A 25,534-nucleotide genomic window follows, 5' to 3' on the forward strand; every position below is an offset into this window, starting at 1 on the left:
CCAAGCTGTTGAGTCGTAAACGTGAGGGAAAGAGTTCCACGTGAGTGTGTGACAAGTCAGCATTTGTATTTTACACAATTAAATGGAAAAAATAAATTTTAAAAAAGTCTTTAAAGGAAAAGAAGAATGTGTTGGCCTGAAGGAGAAGTTGGCCGAAGAGTCGCGTAACGTTATAATTATAATTTCACATTCTCAGCCCTGCCGGCCACCCGTGTAGTCACAGCGCGCTCTGTCCTAAGCATTACTAGGAGGAGGCCGAGGGAGGGGACAGAGACCCAGGCTTCATGAAGTCATCTTAAGGAAGTGATAGCTACAGAGTAGAAAACATGACTAAGGCCCAGGGAAGGTGAGGTGCCGGTCGCTGCTAAGGCCAGAGTCCAGCGCACAGCATTCTCTCGAGGGCGGCTGTTAGGAGATTTTTTAATTATTAATTAATTAATTTTTGGCTGCGTTGTGTCTTCATTGCTGTATGCGGGCTTTCTCTAGTTGCAGTGAGCGGGGGCTACTCTTCATTGCGGTACACAGGCTTCTCATTGCGGTGGCTTCTCTTGTTGCGGAGCACAGGCTCTAGGCGCACGGGCTTCAGTAGTTGTAGCACACAGGCTCAGTAGTTGTGGCACACGGGCTCCGTAGTTGTGGCTTGCGGGCTCTAGAGCACAGGCTCAGTAGTTGTGGTGCACGGGCTTAGTTGCTCCGTGGCATGTGGGATCTTCCCGGACCAGGGCTTGAACCCGTGTCCCCCTGCAGTGGCAGGCGGATTCTTAACCACTGCGCCACCAGGGAAGCCCCATTGTTCACCTTAAAATACTCCAGTGCAGCCAGTGTGATATCACGTGTGCGCCAATCAGCTTCACGTCTAATTCTGAGAATGTGCAGCCAACCGCCTGCTACCAGCACTAAAACACAGCTCAGCCATCACCGGAGTGAGCCACCCACAAGGCAGCTCAGTCTCTGTTCTGTGTGCTCGGGGAGACGGCTGCACAGCACCTAGGGCCTTCCGGAAAAGGCAACTCTCAGGTAGATCAGGGCACAAATGGACTTATCTACCAAACAGAAACAGAATCACACAGAGAACAGACCTGTGGTCGCCAAGGGGGAGGGGGTGGAGGGAGGGACGGACTGGAAAGTTGGGGTCAGCAGATGCAAACTGGTATATACAGGATGGATAAACAACAAGGTCCCACTGTACAGCACAGGGAACTATATTCAATATCCTGTGATAAACCATCATGGAAAAGAATATAAAAAAGAACATATATAGGGACTTCCCTGGAGGTCCAGTGGTTACGATGCCGCGCTTCCACTGCAGGGGGCACAGGTTTGATTTCCAGTCAGGGAACTAAGATCCTACGTGCTGCACGGCGCAGCCAAAAACACGACCGAAAAAACAAAAAATACCCAAAAAACAAACAAAAAGAATGTATATATGTATAACTGAGTCACTTTGCTGTACAGCAGAAATTAACACAACATTGTAAATCAAACTGTACTTCAATAAAATTTAAAAAAACAAAACAAAAAACAGATCAGTGGCCACCCGGGGCTCGAAGTTACTACGAAGGGGCTTAACGAACGTTTTGTATCATAGGAAAAGTTCTATATCTTGACTGTGGTGCCCAGCTTAGACATTTGTCTAAACTCACAGAGGGGAGTTCCCTGGTGGCCTAGAGGTTAGGACTTGGTGCCTTCACTGCCGAGGGCCCGGGTTCAATCCCTGGTCAGGGAACTGAGATCCCGCAAGCTGCACGGCCAAAAAATTAAAACAAACAAACAAACTCATAGAACCCTATACTGAAAAGGGGTTTTTTTTGCTATATGTAAATTATATTTCAGTAAACTTAAAAAGACTGCACAGTCCACATTTCACTGTAAATTTTACTTCAAAAAATCCATTTTGGAATACTGGGGTCTAGTTGATGTCCTGTTGGCACGTTTAGGGGTGCTGGGCTGAGGCCTGCCACCTGCCCCGAAATGTAGCAGAAGTGAGAGGGAGGGCGGGAAGGTCAGACACAGATGTGCACAGACGTGCAACAAAGTAAATGTGGCAAAACTTTCAGGTAGCACCAAGGTCTGTGGTTCCCTAAGCACTGTGCCAGACCGGCAGCGTAGCCTCACCTGGAAACTTGTTAGAAATGCACATTTCCAGCCCAGAGCCGCTGCTGAATCAGAAGTGGAGGGAGGCCCCGCCCTGTGTGTTTTCACAAGCCTAGGAGGTGATTCCGACGCAGGCTGCAGCCTGAGAACCGTTGATTAGAGGCTGGTGTGTTGGTGTTCGTCATACAGTTCTTCCGAGTTTTCTGCATGGTTGAAAATCTTCATGACGAAGTGTTGGGGCAGAGACTGTGTATGCCTGGGAGCTGCCCCCCACCCCCGCACTGACTCAGGAAGGGACACCCTCGGGGCGGGGCTCTCGCCAGCCCTCCGCTCTCCCGACCCCATCAACAGCCTGGGCTTCTCTCATCAGCATCCTGGCCGTCCAAAACGGGCTTTTGTGGGTAGAAGTGGTGTCTTGTTACTTAGCACGATAAATGCCAAAAATGGGCTCATGTTGGTGAAATTAAAGGTATTTAAGTAGGGATCGGTCAAACTGCCAGAGCAGGCATGGGAGTGTGGAGGCCCGTGGCCTGTGCCCCTCAGGCTGGGCCTGGGGCGGGGCCTCATGGGGGCTCAGCCTTTGCATCTCAGGAATGTTGCATCTGCGGGTGTGGGGCTGATGGACTTACGGGCAGAGGACTGAGAGCTGGCACTTCTTTGAGCCTCCAGAGCAGGTTGTAGGAACTATTCTGTGCCTGTGTTCTAACCAATGTCTCGTAAATGCCTGTTTGTATCTGAATCCAGTCTGAGACTCACTTTCATTTTGACCCAGGGGTGAGATGTGGGTGGGCCTCACTCCAACCACTTCAAAATTCTGTGTCCGGGGCTCCCCTGGGGGCGCAGAGGTTGCGAACCCGCCTGCCAGTGCAGGGGACACGGGGTCGAGCCCTGGTCCGGGAAGATCCCACACGCCACGGAGCAACCAAGCCTGTGCGCCACAACTACTGAGCCTGCGCTCTAGAGCCCACGAGCCACAACTACTGAGCCCGCGTGCCACAACTACTGAAGCCCGCGCTCCGCAACAAGAGAAGCCACCGCAGTGAGAAGCCCGCACACCACAACGAAGAGCAGCCCCCACTCGCAGCAACGAAGACCCAACGCAGCCAAAAAAAAAAAATTCTGTGGCAGCCGTCACCCCCCAAAGGAACAGAGGGGCTCTGTGTGACCACATGAACTCAGACCAGGTGTAGCAGCAGGGGACAGATCACTTGATAGCTGGATAGTTTAGGAAATGTCATGTGGTTGCCTGACCACAAGTTCAGCCATTTGCCGTCAGTACTTTAAGAATTCCTTCTTAATTAGTCATTGCAGGCATCTATGGCTTCTAGACTTTCTTTGATTCCTGGTTAGCCTTCATTACAGCCTTCTTTTGTTAGCGGGACTTGTCCTTTTTCCCCAAATTTTGCAAAATAGTTACTGATTACTCCAGAAAGCTCATTCCACATGGAAGGAAATCTAATGACGTGAGACGTATTGTGATCACCGCTAACATTTCATTCTGCATTGACCCTCCTTCCAGGCTGGCCCTTCGTGCAGGGGACCCTCGTCCAGGGCTCTTCACCTGAGGGTCACAGATCCCAAAAGTCTGTGGATCGAACTCAAGAGGCTTGTGAACTTGGACGGGGAAAAGTTGCGTCTTTATCTTCTCCAACTTCGAACTGAAACTTACTTAGCATTTCCTTCGAATTACGAATGTGGGCAGCACGATACAGGCAGGCTAGCAGAACCTGTGCCTTTGTCTCCAGTAGAAATCATAGATACTTTCACATCACATGACAATTTTGTAGTTATTCTTGAAAGACCATTTCTGGTCATCACTGCCTCAAAACTAGGGAAGTTGTTAGATCTGCCAACCGATCTTAATGCATGAACGAAGAGACACATATATTACTATATCACCAGATTTCTAAAATATTTGATCACTGTATTTCACTAAAACTGGTTTCCTTTGGAATCATATGTATTTTATTTTATGCCTTAGAAAATATTCTGAGAAAGAGACCACTGGCTTCCCCAGACTGTTAAAAAGTTCCTGGCTCAAAAAAAGATGAAAAAATCCTGCTTAGCCAGATTGAGAGATGTTATTTATTTCTGAAATTTATTTCTGAAACGTGTAAGGGTTGGAAACCCACCCCCACCATGGCTCTCAGGGCACTGCCAGCCCGACTTCAACAATTGCTCGGAATTCAAAGGAGCTGAAGGGAGGGGAGGTGGCCAAGGGCAGGGCAGTGGAAACAACACTTGCTTAGGGACCAGCCCTCCCATCTGGGCCTGGGGATTTGCTGGTATTTCATCATCATGGTGACAGCCTTTGCTCTTAAAGATAATAATCTTCAAATTCCTCAGTTTTGGTGTGAGCCTCAGTATTTTCAGTGGCTCCAAAACAAAAGTAGATTTACTGCAAATGTACTGCATAGTTTTCAGTGAAGCTCAACCTTGGCCCGTTGTACAGAAACGCATGAAACGGCCCCTGCTTTGCTGGCTATAAAACCCAACTGGAAGCTGTTCCAAGCTCAGGAGGAAGACGGTTGTTTAATAAAGAGGAGGAGGAGGAGCAGAAGCAGGAGAGAGCCCTGTCAACTCTCTTAGAGACGCTGAGAAGATGGGCACTGGCCGGCCGGCAGGCTCTGCTTATAGCACGCAGGGCACCAGATCTGGATTTGAAACCTCGGTTAGCCACTTGCTAACTAGATTTGGGGCGAATTAAAGTCTTTGAGCCTCCTTTTCGTCTCTGTGAAATGCAGTTTACCAGTGGATATTTTGGTTGCTTGAGCATGTTAAATTTCACTGATTTCCACTCAACTACACCGCTTCCACCAAAAAAAAAGGCTGTGAAGCCAAGCATAAATGGCTGAGCCCGTTTTTAAACCAATATTCCACTTGTTCATGCCTTTTGTCCTATCGTGTACCACATGTTTAAGAATAAATTGTCTTCAAACCAAATGTCAGTCAACTGTGCAAAGTCACACAAACCAATTTTTTGTCTTTTACATGGAAATAACAGTTCAGTAGTAGCAGATACTTTTTTTAGAATACAATAAGAAAAAATATTTAATTCTTCCTTCTAGACCAGGGGGGTGAAATGATAGGTCTCTGAGCCTAATTCTCGGGAACTATCTTAAAATCATGTTGCCAAGACCCCGGGCCTCTCACCAGGGCGGGCCCCCTAGCACCTCATTTGTGTTTTCCACAGCTGCCCGCATTTGAACTTCAGATTGCAGCTGTGATACCCCGTGAGCATTCAGCCCTTGCTCTGTTAGTCTATTACTTTGAACTCCTGTCCTGATGCTGCTCTGTAAATAGCACTCCGTTATGATTCCTCTTCCACGTGGGTGGGGGGGTGTCCCTCCATCAGTCCTTTGTGTTCATGCTGTTCGAGCCCTTGGCACAGAAGTGCTCAGCGGACACTATCGGCTGCCACGCAGTCCTTTCCCGCCATAGTCAACAGGGCATCCACGGAAACGGAGTGTTACACGACTATGGGATCCTGGGCCTTTTAAGCAATACAGTAACCCGCGTCACCGAGACGTGTGCTCAGCATTTAGCACTGGAATCACGAAGGCAACTTCAAATATGAAAGCTGTTCTCAGCTGAGCAGAAAAGTGCTTGTTTTTCACACAGATGAACCCCATGCGTCAGTGTTTTGCCAGTTGTACTCTTTGCAGCACTTACGTGGGGTGACCTCACTGCACAGTAATGCCCAGCACTGCCAGGGAATTCTCAGGGCTGAGCCCCTTGGACTGGTGTCTGGGCTCAGGTGGCCCACGTGGCACTTCAGACCATGCCCGTCAGGAGAGCTGCTTCCTGGAAGCGAAAGGGCAACTTCCTCCACGCAGTCCTCACGGTGGGAGTATTGCTCCTCTTGGGGAAGAAACTGAAATCAGCTGACCATCTCTCTTCACCCCTAGTCTCAGGTTGCTGACATTCTGAGAGGTTTTCAGTGACACGTTCCGACGGGCATGTGACCTGCCCACACGGGGTGTGGCCTCGGAGTCCCCCTCTGAACCAGCCTGACCTCCGTTTCCAGCTGAGATCGAGGCCATCTTGTGTGTGTGCACGCGTGCGTGTGTGTTTGACAAACGATAGGGCTCGACTTTGATCAATTCAGCTAATTATGCAATGAATGTAAAAACACTCAAAAAAAGGTGGAGTGGTGACATAATACTATCGGACGTCAACAAGTTCAAAGTCATCTGCATATTTCCAGTTTAACCTGTAAACCCCACATTTCTTCTCTTTGTATAATAGCATTAAAAGAAAACTAGGACTATCCCTGAACCAGAACCCTGAATTTCAGAGACCGTCCATAACATGTCGCTCTGCTCTCACCAAACAAAATACTTGTCAGGCCTTAAAATGGCTGAGAATTAATTCCACAGCTGGCAGTTGTGATGTTCACCCTGTGGTATTCCTTCCTGAGGTTAGGGAAATTCCATTCAAAGTCCCCAGATTCTTCTATTGTTTTCAGTATGTACAGCATGTAGAATTTAATATAGCTAAATAGTTTTACAAAACAAAATTCACTATCTGTAGGATGTTGGTCACAAAATCATGACAAATGCCTGTTTTAGACTTTCTGATCATGATTCCTAAGAAGGCACCGCTACGGGCTGTAACTGGGGGCAGACGGCGCTGTCACCTTCTGTAGAGGTGCACTTCCCTCCCCAAATGTAACATGAATAATTTGACTCATTAGATGGAAAACTGACAGAAAGATTATTGGCTCTACCCTCCCTGCTAAATAGGATGTTCTTTTCCCTCTTGATATCTGGTAAGCTCCAGCTCTTCAGGATTTTTCCTTGGATAAAAGTTTCAACGAACACCTACCGTATGCTGGGGACTTCACACCTATGTCTCTCTCCTTTGGTTCTCATGACACCATGGGACAGATATGAATCCCTGCTCTGTAAAGGAGGAAACCAGGGCTCTGAAAAGTTCCAAGAAACTGGGTCAAGATCTCATTACTAACCAGATCCGTTGGCTCCAAAGGCTGGGTCTTTCCAGTCCACTCAGCTGCCTCCTGGACCAGAGGTCATGTGCTTGCAATCCAGGATCAGGGAAGGCTTCCTGGAGGAGGTGGCAGGATGGGGAGCTGATTGAAGATCAGGGTGATGGAGCTTTCAGAGCAATGAGTGGGAAAAAGAATTAAGGATCAAAATCACAAGGAAAATAATTAGAAACACAACGTACACATAGCATTCCTGGGCACCTGCTAATCACCCCGTTGGACAGCAGTTAACGTCAATCGTTCTACCACATTTATTGGTCACTGCCCATGTGCCAGCCCCTGTTCTGGGCGCTGAGGATGGAACTAAGGCTGAACGGTTCCAGCGCTGTTGGCCGCAGCGGGGTAAGGCCTCTCCTTCCTTCGCCTTCACCTACTAATCCTTCCACCCCGGCCTTTTTCAGGAGCCTTGGAAGCGCGTCCAGGACGCAAAGCTCAGACAGAAGCCTGGCAGCGGAGCAGCGCAATGAGGGTCTGTCTGTCCTGAGCTGTCACCGGGTGGGGGGGTGGTGGTCGCGGGAAGGGACCCGCCGGCGCCTGACCAGCTCCGGGTCCACTGGTCCACTGTCTGCGCCTTTGACCGCGCCTGGCCGCCTAGGCCCGGCCCCCGGCTCCGCGCCCCCGCACCCGCCTTGCCCGCATCCCAGCGGCATCCCGTCCCTGGGGATGGGGGAGGGCTCTTCCCCGCTGCCTCGGCTCCACGCGGCCCGGGAACAGGCGCCCCAGGCTGGGGACAGAGCCCGAGGGGCCCCCGGCCGCGGAAGGAGCGGGCGCCCGCGACCCTGGCCCGTCCCCTCCCTCTACGCCTCGCTGGCCTCCACGCACCGCCCCGTCGGGTAAGACTCGGAACCAGCCAGCCCGCCTGAGTTTGGTTTCCAGATGGGTTTTGTTTCGTCGGCAAAGTGTTTTCTCAAAAACGGACTCTGCAGATTTCTAGGCGAGTCGCGCCTGCCGCCGCGGGTCGGATGTGGTCCCTTCCTCGGGGGGCCTCACCTGGTGGTCCTCGCAGGTACCTGCACCTCCTGAGCCGCTTGGCAACCCTGAGGCCAAGCTGGGCCCACCCCGCGCCAGCAGCCCCCTCATCCTCCGAGCCCGCAGCTGGGGTTCTGGAGCAGGTTGGCGGAGGCGTCCGACAACGGACGCGACAGCAAATTTGGCGGCTCTGCGGGCGACACCGTGTCCCTCACAACTGCTGCCGTAGGGCAAGAGCGGCCACAGACAGCACCGAATGGGTGCGCGTCCCTGTGTCCCCCAAAAGCTTCATTCACAGACACTGAAATACGGATTGCATATAATTTTCACGAGTCATGAAATATTCTTTTTCTGATTTTCTCCCCCAATCATTGAAAAATGTAAACACCATTCTTAGCTCACGGACCACATAAGAACCGGTGGTGGGACAGACCTGGCCCGTGGGCCACGGTGTGCTGACCCCTTCCTTGTACTGGTTGAGTTGTGTTCCTCCAGAATTCCTGTTGGAGTCCTCAGCCCCAGGACCTCAGACTGTGACCTCATTTGGAGAGAGGGTCCTTGCAGAGGAAATCAAGCTGAAATGAGGTCTTTAGGGCGGGCCCTAGGCCACATGATTGTGTGTCCGTACAAACAGGGGAAGTCTGAACACAGACACAGACAGAGGAAAATGGTGTGGAGACCCCTGCGGCCACCGAAGCCGGGAGAGTGGCCTGGCACACACTGTCCCACGGCCGTCAGTGGGACCCAGCCCTGCGGACACCTTGACGGCACGCCGCCAGCCTCCAGGACTGAGAGCCAGGAACTTCCGTCGTTTGAGCCCCCGGCGTGAGGTGCTCTGTTAGGCGGCCCCGCAAACCGCTCCCCCCCCCAACCTGCCCCGCATCCTGTCCCCCAACCCCCCCCCCCCCCCGCAGATTCTCGAGCCTCAGGGCCTGGGATGCTGCGGGCGCCCGCCCGCCCTGCCCTGTGCTGGCTAGCGCCACTCCCTCGGGCGCTCAGAGGCCACTTCCTGGGAAAGGCCAGACCCCACGTGATTTGGTTGGAAGTTCACCTCCTGGAGGCTGTAAATTCTACGATGACAGGGTCCTGTCTGGTTTGCTCACCACTGTGATCTCAGCATCCAGCACTGTGCCTGGAATTCAGCACACATGTGGTGGATGAATGAACGAAAAAATATTTATGATTCCTGAAATTCCACCTAAAGAGATTCAGTCTTTTGAACCTTAAAGGCTTTCCATCTCCTGGGTTCCCTCTAAAGCACAAGTACCCAGCGGTTATCAGTTACGGAGGGAATGTAGTCCAGAAGGGCCAGACGTGGCCTCCTAAGCGACCACACGTGGGATGTAGAGAACAGCATCTCCTTCCATGGGAATCATGCCAGGACTCCAAAGGGCATTTTCAAGGACCCTCCTCTCTTACTTTTGCCCCCCTCTTAGGTCCCGCTAATAAAAAGGACCTGGGCTTGGGAGTATATGTGATCCTACACTATTTTTATTGTACTTAGTAATTAAAAATTAGTCTGGAGAAGAGACTGGTAAACGTGTCCAGAACGGTTCCCCAGTCGGGGGCGGGGGAGGGGTGCGCAGGGGGAGGCGGGGCGCGTGCCGCAGCCTGTGTTTGCAGGAGCGAGTTCCGGGCACTCAGCCCCCTCACAGCCGGTTCCCTCCCAGCGTCCGCCTCCGCCAGCTGCACTTCTTGGCTTCTCCCTCTGTATTCTGCCACTTCTTCCCTTCCTAGCCAGATTTCTTCTACAATTTCTCCAGATTTCTGTAGCTGTGTTCAATATTTGAGTAGTTACACATTCGTTAGAGGGCTCTTCAAGATGCTTCACGTCTCTGCACTTTTAGTTGTGTGTAGAATAGGTGGACGTGAACTTGCCCTTTTTAAAAATAAATTTATTTATTTATTTATTTATTTATTTATTTATTTATTTATGGCTGCCTTGGGTCTTCATTGCTGCACGCAGGCTTTCTCTAGTTGCGGCGAGCGGGGGCTGCTCTTCGTTGCGGTGCGCGGGCTTCTCATTGCGGTGGCTTCTCTTGTTCCAGAGCACAGGCTCTAGGTACACGGGCTCCGTAGTTGTGGCTCGCGGGCTCTAGAGCGCAGGCTCAGTAGTTGTGGCGCACGGTCCCTGAACCTGCCCCTTGATCTGGGGGAAAGCTTTGTTTTTTAATCTATTTTTCTCTTTCTGGATCTAAGTACAGCCTATATTCACCGTCACCATCTTCCCTCCATCATAATTTCACCCTGGAAGACAAACATTAAAATGCAGACTTAGTCCTTCAGGCTAAGCCAAGTCCTGTTTCGTGTGAATGTAACTTACTATTATCGGCAATATTGAGAAAAATAATTCCTTTGTGGTCAGCAGCCATTTACAAGAGAAAGTGTCTCTTTATCCATTCTTATTTAGTACTAATCCCTTAAAGTTCCAAAGTCCTCTTCTGAGGAAAGCCATGAAATAGAACTAAATTAAAACTAATTACATGGGCCTTCCCTGGTGGCACAGTGGTTAAGAATCCGCCTGCCAATGCAGGGGACAAGGGTTCGAGCCCTGGTCCGGGAAGATCCCACATGCCGCGGAGCAAGTAAGCCCGTGTGCCACAACTACTGAGCCCGGATGCCACAACTACTGAAGCCCACGCACCTAGAGCCCATGCTCTGCAACAAGAGAAGCCACTGCAATGAGAAGCCCGTGCACCGCAACGAAGAGTAGCCCCCACTCACCGCAACTAGAGAAAGCCTGCGCACAGCAACGAAGACCCAACGCAGCCAAACATACATACATAAATAAATAAATAAATTTAAAAAATAAATAAAACTAATTACATGACAAGAATAATATTTCTTGTTAACAGAAAATATTCAAATGGTTTTGGGGCCACCGACTAAGGAATGGCTTCTAATTTCAGAGAGATTCTATTTCACCTGAGGGAAACGAGGTGAGAAAGGCCCACTTACTGTGGTTATTTTTTTTTTTTTTTTTTTTTTATTTATGGCTGTGTTGGGTCTTCGTTTCTGTGTGAGGGCTTTCTCTAGTTGTGGCAAGCGGGGGCCACTCTTCATCACGGTGCGCGGGCCTCTTACTATCGCGGCCTCTCTTGTTGCGGAGCACAGGCTCCAGACGCGCAGGCTCAGTAATTATGGCTCATGGGCCCAGCCGCTCTGCGGCATGTGGGATCTTCCCAGACCAGGGCTCGAACCCGTGTTCCCCTGCATTGGCAGGCGGATTCTCAACCACTGCGCCACCAGGGAAGCCCACTGTGGTTATTTTGTTTCTGCCATGTCCATGGGGACTTCCATGTGCTCATTTATTATGTAAAAAAAATTACTGAGTGACTTCTACATACTAGGCAAGGGGCTAGATAGTTTGGCAGCTACTGTACCCACCCAAACCCTGGGCCCTAACCTCAAGGAGCTGAAAGTCTAACAGGAGAACTAGGACGAGTCTGAGAATAAACACTTCTCAGCAGGTGCCGCTGGGAATTCAAAGGAAAGGAAAGTGGTCCTTTCCAACAGAGACCATCAAAGACAGCTTCTTGGAGATGCTGCAGTAGAACCAGGCCATGACAGAGGGTGTAGTATTGACAGTTTCCTCTTGCTGCCATAACAATTCCACAAACGAGGCTGAAGCATCACAAATTTATTATCTTCCAGTTGTGGAGGCCAGAAGCCCAACACGGGTCTCACTGGCTAAAACCAAGGCGTTGGCAGGGCGGCCTTCAGCCTGGAGACTCTAGGGAGAGTCTGTTTCCTGTCCATTTGGGTTGTTCTTTGTGGTTGTAGGACCCAGGGCCCTGTTTTCTTGCTGGCTGTAGGTTGAGAGCTTTTCAAAGCTTCCGGAGGCTGCACGTGGCCTCTTCTGACCTACCTTCCCATCGTCAGGGAGTAAGCGTAGGCTTCTTTAAGTCACTACTTTGTGGTAGTTTGTTACAGCAGCGGTAGCAATCTCCCATTAAAAATAAAACTAAGTCCTCCCCGTGAACCCTCATTCTCCTCCAGCTGCTACTTGATCACTTTCCTCCCCTTTCCAACTGTATGTCTCAGAGTTTTTTGTCTTTTGCTACTGTGCTCATCACAATATCTCCCATCTAGCAGCTCCTCTACCAAAAGAGCTCTTTGCTAAGATTCCAGTGGCTGCCACGTCTTTAAATCCAGGGGGCATTTTCCAGCTATCATTTTACTTGCTTCTTAGTAGCCTGTATCTTGGTTGATCCCTCCCTCCTTGAAACACTCTTCCTTTTGTTTCTGAGAAGCCCTGTTTTCCTCCAGCCCCCGGCAGCTGATCTGTTTCCTGTGCAGACTCCCCCTGCGCTTCACCATGAATGTTGCATTTCCTCAGCGTCACGGCCCCTCCCATTCCATCTACACTGTCTGCGAGGCTCTGCCTCCACACCTTATCCACGGTACCTGTAGGGCAACTCACATGTTCGCATCTCCCCTGCTACAAATCAGTGTCCACGACGGCCTTCGTCATCTCCATCCACTCCACAGCAGCTCAGAAGACACCTCCAAAAACAAATTTAAGGTGTCGGTCCACAGGACGGCACCAGCACCCCAGTTACATAAGTGAGAACCCAGGAGCAACGCCCTTCTCGCGTGGTCCAGACGGTCAACCCATTACTGGGGTCTCAAAGTTTGACCACTGTTATTTCTCCATTTCAGCTACTTTTTCCCTCATCCATTGTTCCCATCCTGGTCAAGCTGCATCACCTCCCTCTGCAACTAGTAACATTCTGGCCTCCTGTCTCCACCCCACCCCCACACTCATTCCCACACAGCCGATCCTGTCATTCCTCTACTTGGGACCCTTTCATGACTCCCACTGTTCTGAGTATTAAGACTGAAATCCTTAAAGTGACCTTAAAGGCCCTGGGTGCCTACCTCTCCTTCCTCACCTCCGATCTCTCCCTGCATCTCTGCACTCCAATCACAAGGGTCTTTTTCAGTGTTTGAGATGCTGGGTCTTGTTCCTTCCACCACAGGGCCTTTGCACAGGCAGTGCTTCCCCCCACCCCACCACACCCCACCCCACCCCACCCCCTCTCAGAATGCTTTCCCTGTTCGTCTTGTTAATTTCTTCTCTACTTTTGCATCTCAGCTAAAGTGCTTCCTCATTTCCTAGACCAACCAGGTCACATCCCCTCTATGATAAGAGCTCAAGGAGCTGTGTGTCTTTCCTTTACAGTATTAATCACAATCCAAAATTTCCGTGAGTTTGTAGTGTTACCTGGTGATTATTTGCCTCTCCCGCTAGACTTGGAAGCTCCACGATAATGTCTGTTGTCACTGTTTTGTCCCCAGGGCCTAGCACATCTGGGTGCCCAATAATGTTGAACAAATTAGGTGCTGCTGGAGAGGGTGACAAGCCTGGCATATCGTAAGTTCTCAATAAATATTTGTCCTTTTGACTTTCCAAGCTTGTCGAGACACAAACGGGAAAATGTCTGGCAAGTAGTTGGAAGTGTGAAAATGAAAACATTGGATTTTTGTGATGCAGATCATAACTTTCGTGACCCATGAACACACCAAAAATTCCCATTTATGCAAAATACCAGAGAGAAAGAGTAGGCAGACTCAAGACCTTGCTTTTCCTTGAGGTCGTCTTTCAGTGTAGACATAAACCATCCTCCACCCTTTTGCCCTATGAACCCTGGGCACTGTGACGCCTTCTGCCAGAGTGTAGTCCTCTCACCTCCAACCTCTACTTGAGCTCAGTTAAATTTTCTCTCACCTCCTGTGATAGCTCCCAAATATTTTTTCAGCTCCTCTTCTCCCCAAGGATTGATTCGACAGCACATGATCACGGAGCTGCCATCCACCTTCCCTCTGCTCTCTCAGAAGGCCACTCTCCGCATGTCTTAAATGCCTGCCTTCCTGTGACTTGCTTCTGCCCTCTCCCGCTTCCCAGATCTTTGCCTTGAACTCTAGTTCCTCCTCTCACCTCTGACTTTCTGAAGGGTATTAGCTCTGGGACATTTTTCGAGTTCCAACCCCCAAGCCCAGAAACTCTTCTTCTCCTGGGGTTACAAGCAATCAGATGCAATCTGCATGCCTGCTTCCCAACATTTATAGGTTTCCCTTTGCTCTTTCAAGTTGGGCAGCCTGTCTGTCCGTGGGCCTCCTTCCATTTCTGCACATGATATCATCTTATGATAATCTGATCATGGGTTTCATGATCAAAACCCATTTATCCAGCATCTGAAGAAAACACACTCAGTTTTTCTTTTCAGGTCTGGTTGATAAAGCAAAATACATGATCTTAAAAGCAACTGTTCAATGACAACCATAATGACATTTAGTAGTTAATTATAAATTAAAAGTTAAAAATAGACCATGAAAATGTTCTTTTTACAATTACACAATTAAATATTTCTTGTCAATTTAGATTGGCTCAGATGTTTCCCTTCGAAAATGTTAATTTTATTATAGAGATTGATTTTGTTGAGACAAGAGTTGGAGCCTTACACTTTTTGTTCTTCCTAGTGCAAGTTTTACCAATGTTCACTGCAAAAGATTAGATTAACAATCTGAATGGAAAGTTTTAGAACATCTAGGAGCATTCAGACCTTCACGGTAGGATTTTTCTTTCAATTACAGACACAAGAACATCCTGCTCATGTCTGCAAAGGAAACAGAAGTGGCAGCCAACTATAAATGTAATGAGAAGTAAGTAAGTAGCTGGTGTCGCTGTCACAGCTCACTCAGCATAAAAAGCAAACTCACGGAGGATGTGGTAAGAAAAGAAAGTTCGTTTTAGCAATCGTCTCTCAATAATGTAAAGTGTCAACATAAGAATTCTTTAAATGCAGAATGTGATTTTTATCTTGACAGTGTTTCTTTGAAGTCTTCTGGGAACACGTCTTAAATTATTGAGCAATTCTGACTTATGCAATCACATACTTCATTATTCATCTGAGAAGCAGAGTGGCTATTCGGAGAATGAAGCTGGGTTCTGTGTTGGAAGGGGCTGGAAAGGCAGGTCTGCAGAGACTGGCAAGGTGGCCACCCTGTAAGGCCTGCTGTGACCCTGGGCCTTTCCCTAAATATGCCCTAGAGGTTTTTACCAAATTTTCCAGGAAGCTCTGTTTTCCAAAATTAGAAATAAATTAAAATCAGAGAAGGTTTACTCTCTCATGATTTTAAGATTGGAAAACACATGTAAGAATTGAAATTTAGGGAATTCCCTGGCAGTCCAGTGGTTAGGACTCCGCACTTCCACTGCAGGGGGCATGGGTTCCATCCCTGGTGGGCGAACTAAGATGTTGGAAGCCACGTGGTGTGGCCAAAAAAGAAAAAGAAAAAAAGGAAAAATGGTTAAGATGGTAAATTTTACGTCAGGTATTATTTACCACAATTGAAAAAATAAAATAATTTTAAAAAGAAACCTAGTGGTAGAACATAAAGGCTTTTGAAAAAAATATAAGGTATGAAACATTTCTGGTTATTCATCTACTATCTATTAATTGACTACTCTCTTAAAAACAATAATAATCCACTTTTCCATAAATCTGACTTCCAGTAATATAAACCCTTTGGGAAATGTCCAGAAACTGAGGACAAGAGATGTTTTAATACTTGAAATAGCATCACAAGGCCCTATCTCTCCTCTGCATAGGAAAGGCTTTTAGGAATAAGAGGTTCTGTTAGCTCTTAGTTTACATACAGTTTTGAGAAGCGAAATAATCTTTCATAGCCAACAGCAGATTAAAAGCAGAAAATTAGTGGGACTTCCCTGGCAGTCTAGTGGTTAGGACTCCATGCTTCCACTGCGGGGGGCACAGGTTCGATCCTTGGTTGAAGAACTAAGATCCCGTACGCTGTGTGGCAGAAAATTACCTAACAGAGGAAAACAACAAAAAATCCCTCAAAATAACAAACAAGGTGGGGAGGGAAATAGAGTGTTAAGTGTTTAATGCGGACGGAATGTCAGTTTGGGAAGATGAAAAAGTTTCGGAGATGGATGGTGGTGATGGCTGCACACAATGTGAATGTACTTAATGCCCCTAAACTGTACAGTTAAAATGTGATAAAATGGTAAATTTTATATTATGTATATTTTATTACAATAAAAAAAGACAGTTAAAAAAAAAAGAGTTCGTCATCAAAGCATATCCCGCAACTAATAAACCTGGTACTGTCAAGTCTTTCTAGAAATTCCTACAAGTTTGCAGAACCAAAACCTCCAAAGAATAGTGTACCAGGAGATCTCCCTGGCTGACCCAGAGTGCTTGGTTCTGAGAAAAAGGTGATCTTTAAAATTTTGATATTTCAGACATTAAAACAGCCTTTAAAAGTTCATTCAATACATTCAGATCAGCAGTTAAGTTCTCTATATGTAGTTTTGGGGGGAGAAAATGGTCCTTGTTCTTGAGGAATTTATAATCTAATTAAGGAGACAGACTACATGGGTATAAAAAAAAATTAAATCAGTGTAGCACATCTTCTTTCTAGTTTTCCAGGCCTTTCACAATCTAACCCTACTCTACTTTTTCACTACTCCCCATAGAGAACATTCTTTGTAGTTATGCAGATTTGCTGTGCGTCCTCCACGGATTATTAACAAGGAGGCCTTTTCTTTCCAAAAAGACAAAAATTGTGTCTAGAGAACAGAGCCTGCTTTCCAGGCACTAAGGTATAAAGAGGCTGAGTCATAATCAGGTTTCGTGCATTCATGGGTGGGGGAGGGGTGGGGAGGGGTGGGGGAGGGGTGGGGAGGGGAAGCAGGTAGGTAGTCTCAGGGCGCATTGCACAGCGGCCTCAGGGAGAACCCCTAAAACATCCTGGCCCCGCATCTGCAGGTGAGGTGATGCTGGTGCCTGCCAGCCCTCAGCCTCTGCTCTGTCTGCTGTGGGAGGCCCTGGGCCTCCCTTCCTCACTCCACAAAGACCATTCCTCTCCCCTCAAAGTAAAAGGGAGCTGATTTGGTTTCAGTTTCCTTATTATTAAGTACATTGTGATCATGACTGTTTGAGATTACCCGAAGACAGCCTTATAATTCAGTGCTTCCAAGCTCTGGGGTCAGATCTACCAAGGTTGGAATCCCAGCTCTTTGGTCTCTGGTGAGTTAGTTGGGCTCTGTGTATTTTAGGGTCTTCTTCTATAAAATGGGGTTAATAACATGGTTGACTAGAGGGTTAAATGAGATAATACACAAGTTTAGGGCAACACCTGGTATACACACATATTTTACGTATGTTAATCAATTAATTTATACATGGGGAGGTTGCCGCTGCCACATGCTTTGTGCTCAGTGGGACTTGTGCTGCCTCTCTTTTCTCCTCTTGGCAACTGGATGCATTATGTGCATGAACTTATGTAGCTGATTATTTAAACAGTTTTTAACTATCCTATTTAGAAGTATCAGGAATTATAAGACAGAAATCACCCAGAATCACTATATTCCAGAGAATACCACTTTTAATATTTGGCTGCATACTTTACTGGACACATACATATTTTTGTTTGTTTAATATACGTTATATATTTTATATTATATAATATATATTATTTATATTTTATGAATATAGCTTAAATATAAATATATATACTTATATTGTTTGACCAAATTAGATCCTGTACCCTATTTTGTCTCTATATTTCTTTTTTTTTTAATTTTTATTTATTTATTTAAGTTTTGGCTGCATTGGGTCTTCGTTGCGGTGCGCGGGCTTCTCATTGCTGTGGCTTCTCGTTGGGGAGCATGGGCTCTAGGCGCGCAGGCTTCAGTAGTTGTGGCTCCCGGGCTCTAGAGCGCAGGCTCAGTAGTTGTGGCGCACGGGCTTAATTGCTCCGCGGCATGTGGGATCTTCCCGGACCAGGGCTCGAACCCGTGTCCCCTGCACTGGCAGACGGATTCTTAACCACTGTGCCACCAGGGAAGTCCTATCGCTATGTTTCTTGAACGCATCAACAAGAGTGTAAACTCCACCAGTGGGTAAATCGTGTAGTTTTGATCACTGTAGTACCAATGGTGTTTGGTTTAATCCATGGTTCATGGCAGGTCCTCAAAAAAATTTAAAAAACAAAAAACCCAAAGGAATGATTGACTGCATGTCAGTAAACACAATGTTCTCCTATAGTGTATCAGTTTCCTCAAGTAAGCCTCCATTTGGAAAATTACCCGTTTCCAATTTGTTTCAAATATATATATATGTAAAAATGTTTAAGATATTTTTAAAAAACGCACAGAGAATAACACAGTACACATTATTGAATCGAATCACTCAGAATCAACAAATTTTAAGATTTGGACAATTTGTTTCAAATAAAGAAATAAAGCACTGGAGAGAAAGTTGATGTCCTTACTTTTCTCTCCTGAGTCTAATTTCTGCACTCCTTTCTACACCGGCCACAGCTGTCATGAGTCTGGTGTGTACATTTTCAGTCCTTGACTCTACTTGTATAAAGAACGTGATTAGCATAGGTTCTGTGGGATTTTATCTATCAACATGGTATCATAGTGTAAATATAGTTTTGCAACTCCCTTTTCTCCACTCTACAGTGATTTTTGAAGTCTATCTACATATCCTTTGAAAAGTACAGCTAGTTCATTCACTTAGCTATTTTACATATTTTATTTTCCCACAGTTCCCTATTGCTGGACTTTTAGGTTCTTCCTGATTTTTCACGATTGCAAACAATTCTACAATGGTCATTGTAATCCCAAAATTTGATTAGGTGTCTCGCACATAAATTGTAAAGTCCATTAAATTCCTTTTATTTACGATATATTTCTTTCAGTTAACTATGTTTCTGTCGTTGAAGACAGAGCAAGGGCAGTACCTTTACCTGCACACAAAGGGAGGAGGGGGTCAGCCCCGGTGGGGGGGCGGGGGGAGGGAGGCCTGTCCCGGTGCGAGCGCCCGGGGCGCAGGTGAGGGCGGAGGCGGCGCCGCGCCGCGCGTCCAGGTGAGCCTCGCGGGGGGCGGGGCGCAGGTGAGCCGGATCCCGGCGCTCAGCGATGGCCGGGCCATCGGCGCGCGTGGACCCCGGACTGTCCCCTGGCAGACAGTCCGGAGCCCGTCCGCGCGGGAGGACGCGGGACGGCAGCGCCGCGGAGGGCACGGCGGCTGAGGCCGCGGGCCCCGCACGGACCGGCGGCCGGACGACAGCCGGGCCCCGCGCCCCCTGGGCGGCCGGCGGGCGCGGGCGCGGGCGGCGCTGACGCGGCGGTCACGTGACGCCCCAGGAATGCCAACAATGTAGCGAATGTCCCGCTCGGGCTGCGCGCTGGGCCGCGGCGCGAGCGCCGGAAGATGGGGCCGCCCGCCCGCCCGTCCGCCCGGCGCCCCGCGTCCCCGCCCGCCGGCCGACCCCGGGCTCGGCGTCCCCCGCGAGGCCCCGGAGCCGCGGGCCAGGCGGCCGCGGACGGCGTAGACGGCGCGAGGTGAGCGGGGCGGCGGGGTCCGGATCGGGACTCGGGACGCGGCGGCGGGCGGGGCCGCGCGCTCGGGCGGAGGGGGGTCCGCGCCGTCGGGCCACCTCGGCCCTCGGCCCCTCGCTGGCAGGTCGTCCCCGGACGGAGGCCGCGCCGCCTCTCCCCCTCGCGGGCCGCCCCTCCCCCCGGGCCGCGCCCCCGGGTCTTCCCCTCCCCCACCTTCCCCCACCCCCACCCCGACCCCCGTCCGGAGTCCGGCTTCCCGCGGCGCCCCCCTGCGCTTGGCGCCCGCCGGGCTCCGGACGCGGGTTCTGACCCGGTTCGCGGCGCCTGGTGACCCGGCGGAGGCAGGTGGGGCCGGGGAGACACGTGCCCCGCCCGCAGGCCTCGGCGGGACCCGGACGGTGCGCGCTGTGTGCGGGGTTCGTCGTGTGGACGGATTACACGTACGTGGGGGGCAGGGGAGGGGGTCTCCCTGGACAGGAGTCCAGACTTCAGAACTCACTAACCCGGGACTGTGTGAGACCCAGCGCTTGGCAGGTAGAAATGCAGTGGCCAGACAGCTCTCTTCCCAAAGTGTTCAGCAAATACGTGCAATTGTAGAGGAAAGATTGCCCCCATTTTACTAAGAAACTTGAATGGAAAGTCACAAAATGTGTGATGTTCGCACAGGTGTTCAGTTTGAATTTTAACCTGGGGGTTGACAGGCCTTCCCTTAGTAATGGAGAAAGTAACTCCCGGCCCATTATTAGGGAAATTCTGCTCAGGAGAGCTTGATTCATAGTTTTAGTTGAATCTCAACTCAAATCCCTGCTTGATGGATCACCATATTTGAGCGCTCAATCAAGAGACTAAGCTACTTTGTATCTTTTAAAAGTTTTTTCTTTAGCAAATGTATTAGTAAGAGAGTAACAGAAAAATCTTCAAAATAAGAATGCACAGACTGTTTAAGAAAGTCTGTTTTAAATTATCATTAACAAGACACTGTGTTATTCAGCCTCTCGTAAAATTTGGTCTCATTATCCAGGTATATAGAGCACTGTTTAAAGAATATGCCAGCATTCCTTTGAAATTAAAATTGCTGAACATTTAATGAATCTCAAAATGTCAAGCAATTTAAAATGATATCTGAGCAGAAGCTGTCATGAAAAATTATTAAGGTGAATTATGAGAATCTCGGAATTTTTGAACCGGAAAAGATTCTTCTAGCCTCTCCATCTAATTTGAAATCGTTTTGACTTAGGTGTAAGTGGAAGCTGTACATATTTCTTTCTTTCTTTAGCAAATCGCAGGGTTGGGGGAGGGACTTTCCTTTGGTGGGAGGGGAATGTTTTTACAATAAGATGCCTTGTTATTTTAAATGATGTATTGTAAGTAGCCAGCCCCGGGCTCCTAAATCCCACTGCATGTGTGGGTTGGGCGTGAGGAGAGGTGTTGAAGCTGATAAATTCGCCGTAAACACCCAGGAAGCATTTGGGGGAACTTTGTGGGGGTGTTCTGATTTGTATTGGAAAAACCAGACTAACACAGGTTTTGAAAAGCTGCTTTTATGTTTTATTTCATGGTTATAATAATGTGAAACTTCTAAATAATGTTCCTTACTGACTTTTAAAAAATAAAAGGTTTGAAGAAATACAGAAGATAAATTCACTGCATTTACTTTGTTTTGACTGTAAATCTGCTCTAAAAAGGAGCAAAATATTCTGATCAACAGAACGAAGAGCTTGGGCTTGAACATTTCTAGAACATTTCCGACTTCCAACATGAAAAATTCTCTGAATCTCCTTCCTTTTTTAAAAAAAGCCTATTGCTTAGTAATTCCTATGGACAGAACTGGGCCTATGGACCCTTAGTAATTCCTATGGACCCCTGGTCCCGAGTCCAGGGGTCACCATCCCATTGTGTGCTGGTGGCTGAGGCTCTGTGTGGGGCGGGGAGTGGGCTTTATTACAGAGAGCACCTGTGACGGCTCCCAGAGCCCGGAGGTAGCCCTGTTTGGCCACTCATGTCACTAAGTGTTAGTGTTAGTACTTTTGAGCCTAATGCTATTTGATTTACAGTTTCATTTTGAAAGTATGATTAAAACAAGATAATGCTGGAAATAAAGATAATAGTTATGGTGCTAAAATTAGGGTGGAAACTTGACATTGTTTAATGTTTGCCGTTCACTCTACGAAAGCTTTATTTCGCTTGCCATCTCGACCACGTCAACCTAATAGTGACAAGTGGTTGTTTAAGTTAATTAAATACTTTTTGTTCATATGCCAGTATTTGACATTCATAGGAGTTTTTCTGGAGGACAAGGGACAACTCTCATATTGTGTAGCAGTGGTTTGTGTTTACTGTTAACTGTTCCGATGCTGTGCTGTAGAGCAGATCCTGGAGCCTCTGAATTCGTTAGCACGGTGAGAATCTTTTCGAGGATGTAAGCTGGCTTTTGAAGGGAGTGGGCTTCTCTTTGGAGTACTGAGCTCCCTGTCTCCAGGCCGTGGTCTTGAGCAGGAGCGCTAGGGACCAGCTTGTTCCTTTTACTGATTCACTCCATCCTGTCTCACGAGCGTCACTCCTGTGTTTTCAGTCAATGTACCCAGACGCACCTGCCTTGCTCCCCAACATTATCTGCCTGTTCATCTTTTCTATGTTTGAGCCTTTTCACAGGAAGTTCCGGACTCCAAGAATAGCTTCACACTTCCTCCATCAAATCATAGCCCTTGCGCCTTTCCATCTTTGGTGAAGCGATCCTTTCTCTGGGAGGTTTTCTCCAAATAGGCCTGTGCACTGGGATTCCTTGGATGGTCATGTATCACCTCTGTCCACAGCAGTGACTCTCCAGTGGCATGGGTGGTCCAATCCCTGGCCGCGGAGTTTCCGAAACTTGGAGGGGAGAGGGTTTCAGAGAAGGTGAGGCTTCTCAAAGAGTGAAAGCCCCTGCCAGGGTGTGGAATGGAATATTAGGAGACCCATCCTGTTGGGTTGCTTGCTGTTATGATTGCTACAGAGAACAGGTGATAAATTTATCTATAGCATGGTCATTCCACGTGGTCATCTTGAGTACAAACTTCTATGGCTCCATTTTTTTATGCTGTTATTAATAACGTGTGTCTCTAAGTGTATGTATGTGTATATCTATATACACATATATATATATATATATATATATCATACAGATATCATGTACAAAGCAAATAGGGCATGTGGTAGTTTGTTTTCCCTGGATCATAAACTTATTTGGAGGTGAGGCCCAGTTCTACCTGAGTGAATGCATATAATGTCCAGTACAGCATTTGGCACGAGTGGGAGACCTCTGTACCCGCTGAAACGTTGTGATCGCGCTCTTGGTTGGAGAGACGTCCTCAGAGACCCTCCTGGTGAGGGGTATCCCCTGTGAGGGTTTCCTGGCTGGGGCAGCCCTGGAGAGGTCCATCAGCCCAGTGGTTTACGGTTCTGACATTCAGCATCTGGCTGCAGGCCTGGCTCGGCTGCCTGATTTAGTTTCAGCTTTGCTAGTTAGTTATAGTAAGGATATGATTTAAATAATAACTGGAATTTTAGGTCCAAGAAATACTGTTTAAAAAAATGCCAGCATGTGTCTTTAGTGCGGGTCCTGCGGTCCGTGGGTTTGGTTGGTTCCTTCGTCGGTCGGGGCTGAATGTGTGTTTGGCAGCCAGTGTGGGTTGTGAAGTACTGGGAGAAATTAGAATAAAAATTCTTGAACATCTGATAGCATTTTCCAGGATTGGTTTAAGAACTAGAATTGGGTTTGGTAGGGCCAAATTAAGGGATGATTAAAATATTGCTCTCATATTAAGTTTTTACAGGAGCCACCTATACTAAGAATAGGATTTAGTAGTTGTCACAGCTCCAGATGTGAAAATGAGTTGTTTTTGTCTTGTGAGTTGTATTGCAGTTTTTGTTTTTGTTTTTCTAAGAGGCATGAGAGAATAACACTTCACTGTTAGGAGGTAATACAGGGGCTTTCTTTGCACATCGAGAGTATTGCAGTTTTAAAATTCCAGTGTCTTGTAGTTTCTTTTACTATTTTATTTATTTATTGGCTGAGTTGGGTCTTGGTTGCTGCACGCGGGCTTTCTCTAGTTGCGGCAAACCGGGGCTACTCTTCGTTGCGGTGCGCGGGCTTCTCACTGCGGTGGCTTCTCTTGTTGCAGAGCACGGGCTCTAGGCGTGTGGACTTCAGTAGTTGTCGCACACGGGCTCAGTAGTTGTGGCTCGCGGGCTCTAGAGCACAGGCTCAGTAGTGGCGCACGGGCTTAGTTGCTCCGTGGCATGTGGGATCTTCCCAGACCAGGGCTCGAACCCGTGTCCCCTGCATTGGCAAGTGGATTCTTAACCACTGTGCCACCAGGGAAGCCCTGTAGTTTCTTTTAAAGTATATTTAAATCAATTGATGATACCTAAGAAATTTCTAAAATTAGATTGCTTGCTACCCTCATTTTTTTTTTTTTTTTTGGCCACACCGTGGCCTATGGGATCTTAGTTCCCCAACCAGGGATCGAACCCGGGCCCCAGTAGTGAAAGCACAGAGTTCTAACCACTGGAGCACCAGGGAATTCCGCTACCCCGATTTTTTAAAGACCCATCCGTGAGGCTTTAGGGTCGTATTTGTAAAATTCTTGATGAGAGAGCTTATTAAAATGATACAGTAGTGTGTCACAGGAGCTCATTTCCAGCTGAAGTCTTAATTTGACTGATGAGTATTCTCATGAAAAATGCTTTCAGAAGTTCATAATTTCACCATGAAATCAACTGTCGTCAAACTAAAGTCTAAAATACAAGGTCTCAAGCTGAGAAAATACTTTCATTCTTTGTGTAACTGAAGGAAAGTTTCATCCTTACCAAATTATTCAGGCAGGACCAGTTTGCCTGTAGGTGTCCTACATCCTCACCTAGGAAGCCAGGTATGCCCAGGAGACCGTGGTGGGAAGGCGATGAGAAGGGGGTGGGGTCTTCCCGCCCCCACCCCGTACGCAGGACCTTTCCCAGGCGCGGCTTTAGGAGGTATCCCTGAATAACTCTTTCAACTTTCCTTATGTTTGAAAATTTTCATAATGAAATGTTGAGGGGGAAAAAAGAAAAGAAACCAGGACGTCTGATCTGGATTCTGTTTGGGGGCACCTCCACCTGGTATTTCTTAGCTCAGGTATAAATACAGATGTCGACACAGAAACGTCTGGTCTCTCCCGCGCTGCTTGGCTTTATAATTGGAATGTTTGTGGGACACACGGGCACTTAGACCCCCAGTATTTGCAGGCGCATGGCTGTGGGAAGCCCCTCCCCGTTGTGTGTTTCTGTGCCCTGGTGGAGCGCGGAGGGGCAGGAGGTTTGCCCACCGTCAGCACCCAGTCCTGAGGCCCGGCCTTTCCTGGTGTAGCTGTGTGTAGTGAGGGAACGTGATCAAACGCTAGCTGGATGTGAGCAGTTAGATGACTTTGCATAATGCCCATCATTGTAACCATTCCTAAGTGTACAGTTCAGCGGCATTAAATACATGAACGTTGTCACTGCAGTCAGCACCGCAGTCTATATTCCAAACTTTTTCATCGTCCCAGACAGAAACTCTGTACCCATTAAACAATAACTCCCCCTCCCCCAGCCCCTGGTGACTCCAGTCTTCCGTGTCTCTCTGGATTTGCCCCATAGGAATGGATCACACACTATGCGTCCTTCGGTGTCCGGCTCATGTCACGCAGCGTAACGTCCTCAGGGTTCATCCACGTTGTAGCAGGTGTCAGAACTTCATTCCTTTTTCTGGCTGAGTAATATACCGTAGTCGTGCAACTTTTTATAGTAGTTTTGTGTAAATGTCAGGAACACCGTGTCTGAAACCTCAGAGAAAGGGCACCGTGTTTTCCGAGGGCTGTCCCCGTCCGCAGCCCGTGCCGCGTGTTCTCCCGAGAGCGCCATGGGGCAGGTTTTACCCCGAGTCCGGGATCGCGGGGACAGACTCGGACGCTTCCGGGCAGCGGGCGGGGGAGGCCCTGCCCTCGTGGTGCCCACAGTTCAGCTGATTCAGGAGGAAAGCGGGCACACTTGACAGTGCTCTGGGGGGCTGTGGGTGGCCCGCAGGG

At 48.3% G+C, this 25,534-nt stretch overlaps 1 protein-coding gene and 1 long non-coding RNA gene across 4 annotated transcripts in view; one reads left to right on the plus strand and one right to left on the minus strand.

The window, feature by feature from the left end:
* Window positions 1–10,013: 10,013 nt before the first annotated feature.
* Window positions 10,014–14,053, minus strand: LOC103006499 (uncharacterized). The gene is made up of 3 exons (XR_449487.2): window positions 13,803–14,053; window positions 12,495–12,577; window positions 10,014–10,318 (listed from the first exon to the last, which is right to left on the minus strand). It is a non-coding gene; the product is annotated as an uncharacterized LOC103006499 (long non-coding RNA).
* A 5,205-nt stretch (window positions 14,054–19,258) lies between these two features.
* LATS2 (large tumor suppressor kinase 2) overlaps window positions 19,259–25,534 on the plus strand; it is a 70,131-nt gene continuing 63,855 nt past the window's right edge. Inside the window, exon 1 of one of the 3 annotated variants that reach the window (XM_057532663.1) lies at window positions 19,259–19,457. The gene's annotated coding sequence lies outside the window, so the exon portion shown is untranslated. Of the gene's footprint in view, window positions 19,458–19,758; window positions 19,895–25,534 lie in introns of those variants that run through there. The other 2 variants (XM_057532661.1, XM_057532662.1) reach the window with 2 other exon arrangements.

The sequence above is a fragment of the Balaenoptera acutorostrata genome, chromosome 18 (genome assembly GCF_949987535.1).
Source record: "Balaenoptera acutorostrata chromosome 18, mBalAcu1.1, whole genome shotgun sequence".
NCBI lineage: Eukaryota > Metazoa > Chordata > Mammalia > Artiodactyla > Balaenopteridae > Balaenoptera > Balaenoptera acutorostrata.